The sequence below is a fragment of the Primulina tabacum genome, chromosome 1 (assembly GCF_025594145.1).
Source record: "Primulina tabacum isolate GXHZ01 chromosome 1, ASM2559414v2, whole genome shotgun sequence".
In the NCBI taxonomy this organism is placed as follows: domain Eukaryota; kingdom Viridiplantae; phylum Streptophyta; class Magnoliopsida; order Lamiales; family Gesneriaceae; genus Primulina; species Primulina tabacum.
This window is the reverse complement of record NC_134550.1, coordinates 34,239,409-34,243,897: the sequence shown is the minus strand read 5'-3', so window position 1 is coordinate 34,243,897 and position 4,489 is coordinate 34,239,409.

The window sequence follows — 4,489 nt, the reverse complement described above, 5'->3', positions numbered from 1 at the left end:
CGCGATGTGAGTGCGCGCATATGCGCGAGTCATATGGTAAGCCGAGTACCATTCCGGATAACCTCGCGCATATGCGCGGAGATGAGGCATGCATATGCACGAGCTGTCGAGAAGTAAATTGCCGAGACCAGTAGGTCTCGGGCATATGCGCCGGTTGAGGTCGCGCATATGCGCGAGACGTGTTATACAAATGATGAGCTATTTGTCTTAGGCATGCACATGGATAGATATATATAAAAACAAGCCTTCATTTCGTATGCGGAAAGAGAAAAGAAACGAAGGAATTTGGGGAAAAGCTTCAAGTTTGGAGTTTAGAATTTAATTGCGAGAAATCGCCCGTTCGATTTGAATCTGACTTCAGTACTGTGTTCCTATCGACGTAGGCTAGAACTGGACGTAAGTTTTACTACGTTTGATATGTCTTGAAATTATGATGTTGTTAGAATCGGATATGATTCATATGGTGTTTCTGATATGTTAGACATCGTATAATTGAAACAAGATTGAAGAACGGATACCGTATAGAATTGTTATGATTTTCTGAGTTGAATCGATTGGGATATGATATCAGAATTGTATCGTTATTGATTATGAGACGTTGGGATTGATATCCGATTGAGACTGTATTTCTGGGTATATCGAGATTGTGCAGTTATTGCTGTTGAAACAGAATTGATTCAGTTTTGATTATATCCAGTATTGATTTGAGTTGTATATTGATACGATACCCTCGATATTGTTATTTCTAGATTGATATTGACAGGCTTTGAATCCGAGGTTTCGACAGAGTCTGATAGACGGAAAGAAAGGTATAAATCAATGTTGATTCAGGATTGCACAACTCGAGTTTTATTCACTTGAGTTTCCCAAAATCACATACTGAACTATATTGCATTGATATTTGCAATTCTTGAGATTGATATGCTTAGTCTATTGATTTATAGCAGAGCAGGTGTCGAGTCATAGGCTGATGTGCCTAGTCATTGGCTGATGTGCCAAGTCTTCGGCTGATTCGTCAAGACACTGGATGTTGGTTTTATCGATGTCGCTTAGGAGTTGATTCATTCATATCGCTGAAATTCGATATAGTTGCCCATATCAGGTACCCGGGATCCCTAGATTAGAATTGAGTCGAGTCTGAGATGACGAGTCTAGAGTTTTATTTACAGCTTTATATCGATATATGTCTTCTGATTTGATACATGATATTGATATATGTTTCATGCTTTGTTAAATGCTTTTATCTGATGGCATGTTTACATTGTTTATACTGGGATATATTTCTCACCGGAGTTATCCGGCTGTTGTCTTGTTTGTATGTGTGCATGACAACAGGTGGGGCAGGATCAGGATCAGGAAGAGGATGAGAGATTACAAATAGCGTGGAGATCCGGACTTAGAATAGATGGCTTTTTCAGTACTTGAGATGGTTACTGAACTTTAGTTGAAATGAATAAATATTGTACAAGATTTGTACCATTATACCGACATGTATATTAGATTGAGTATATTACGTTTCAGCGCCTACAATTAAAAAAAAAAATTTTTATGTCCCACATTTCTTAATTGTTATATTGATTCTTAATAATGATTAAGAAAACGAATTAGGTTCGAGTCCCCAACACATGGACATGCTGAAATCATGACTTAATGCTTAGTACATAACATAATTCAAAACTTTAACTTACAGACTTGAGGTGCGACTTCGTGATCTTCTTGCGACTAGAAGTAGGCATAATCCTTTACAAGAACACCGCTCTGATACCAACTGTAACGTACTGTACTTTTATCTCTTAAAATTTGCGGAAAAATTAAAAATTTTCTTAAAAGAGTAATCAAACTTCAATTTCGATAACGTAAACCGTACGTCCCAAAAGTAGTTGCAACAAAAGATCTAAAAATAAAGTTTGACAAAAGTATTTGTTTGAAATCTCATAACTAGTAGCGTGAAATCAGAGTATTTGACATTTCATAAAAACTTAAAAACTTGGACGGTCCTCGGGTCTAGCCTCCTGCTCAGTCCAAGCCAGCTCCTTGGTCCCCATCCCTAGTCACCTCGAAATCACCCTCACCTGAGTCGATCAAGTCTATTGAGTCTAAAGACTCAACCGTATAAACTGGAAGTAACGAGTAATACGTAATAAAACAACATGCAACTTTAAAATAGAGCGTACATACATGAACTTGAACTTGCACTTAAACTTGAACTTGCATACGTACATACATAGACGTGCCATACTCATAAAACTTTTATTAAACGTGCTTGCGTACTTGTACATACATGAACATACACAAACTTCATCATTTTGCGTAGAGGCATGTTTCAAAGCAAGTGACCCATAACATAAATCGCCTGATCAGACTAAACCACAATACTGGGCCGACAGGAAAAAATCCACTGCCACATACATGAGATCCCCGTTCATGCTTTAATGGGTGGATTGGTCCCCGTTCATGCTTTAACGCTTTCCAATCCTGATCTAAACCCATTCATGATTTAACGGGGCAGATTGGTCCCTGGTCATGCTTTACCGCTTTCCAATCCCATACATAATTGGTCACAAGACATTTAGCATACCTCAAAGCTTGAAAGTTTTTCTTTGCACGTCAAACATACTTACTTGACGTTGAGGGATTCATTGGATCTCGTTCGGGACATTGCTGCACATGCTAACATGCTACCATGAACTTTAAATTCCACAACTTAATCATGCCTATCGAATGCATCACCCAATAAATTACTAACTTATGACCTTCTACAAATGCTCGGGATTTCACCGTAATAAACAACATACTAACCCCCGACTCAACCCCGAAACAAATCTTGTCAAGAAGTATGAATTTCCTCATCCGAAAGAAAGTACGGACCTTGCTTAAAACATAGTTCAACGTTCCCAATCAAACTTCATGACATCTAAATTAACTTTTAGTATACTAGGACATAACGACTTAATAGTACCCAAAGGAAGCAAGAACACCTAGATTTAAAGCCACAAATAGGCGCTGCATCGCCAGGCTGGCGCCTAGGCGCGGCCCTCCAGCGCTGCGGCGCTGCCTGATGCATACCAGCAGCGCCGCGGCGCCGCTCTGTAGCGCTTAGGCGCTTGCTGGCATGTACCAGTAGCACTGCGGTGCTAGTCCTGCGCTAGCATACCCCCAAAATTCTGCACACGAGTTCCCTATGATTCTAATGCATGCACAACTTAACCAACCCGAGACAACACCTCGAAATCACATGATCAACCCCATGGACACTCGTAAACACAGCAAGGTACCTCCGACGATTCCAAACGAAGCCTGCAACAAGAAATTCTCGAGAACATGTCAATAACAAAATTTTTCAGAAAACGCAGTTTGAGCAGTCCCACGAAAATGATCATATCTCACTCAATTTGTATCCAAAAAATTCGAATTTTATATCAAATCGAAGGTATCAAAAAGATCTATGTTTCAAATGTTGAACGTTTTCCCAAAATCTCGACCGAAAAATTGCAGTAATTCAAAATACAGTGAAAAACAAAATTTCAGATCTAAAAACGTTCAAAAATCGATTCGAGAAGTTTATGCTCAAACTTTCACATAATATACACATGTTTTCATACATAATCAACATCACAAACGTAATATAACGAGATCGATGCTGAACAACAGATTATACATGCCTTTTGATAATTAAAAGTACCGAAACGACGATACCGACGTAGAGAAAGATGCGAGGTTGATCCGGGACGAACGTGGAACGATTTTCTTTGAAGAAAACACAACAAAACCTTGCTAGAATTTGAGAGGAAGGGGCGGCTGCTGTAGAGTGAAGGAACCCTAGGTTTTTTCTTTTTAAAAATCTGAAATAAAGTGTAGAGAATTGTGTGTTGTTTTGGTCGTGTATAAGTGTGTGTAAAGTATGTGTGTGCGTGAGTTTAGGTAGTAATTAGGGAATAAAAATTGATTAAGTTAAATTTAAAAACTAATTAAATGTTAATCAAACAGTTAACTTTACTAAATGTCCATTAATTAAAAATAAAAATGCACATGTACTAAATTTTTACAAAGTTTTAAAATTTTAAAATTACTAAATAATTCAATTAGACTTTAAAAATGCTAAAAACTTATAAATAATTTAAAAATGCCCCAATCCTAACTTAAAATAAATTATCACGTTTTAAAATTACCAAAAATCGTCCTCGGTATCTTCTCCTCGATCTCGCATCGGATAATCGCCTGAAACATGAGACTCAAGAAAACATTTTAACGTGCATCACATAAACATTAAAATAATGCAAATTAAATAAGTCATGACCACTAAAATCATTTTAAACTTAAATAAAAGATTTAATCATTAAATAAATGCATAGAATTTACATGTACTGATTTTGGGCTCTACATGTTTAGTCACGAATCACATGGAGATGTGAACCCACGGCTAGTTGTATCAATGAACCATTGAGGGCCACATAAGTGCTAACTTCTAGATCCCGTTGAGAAGTAAAAT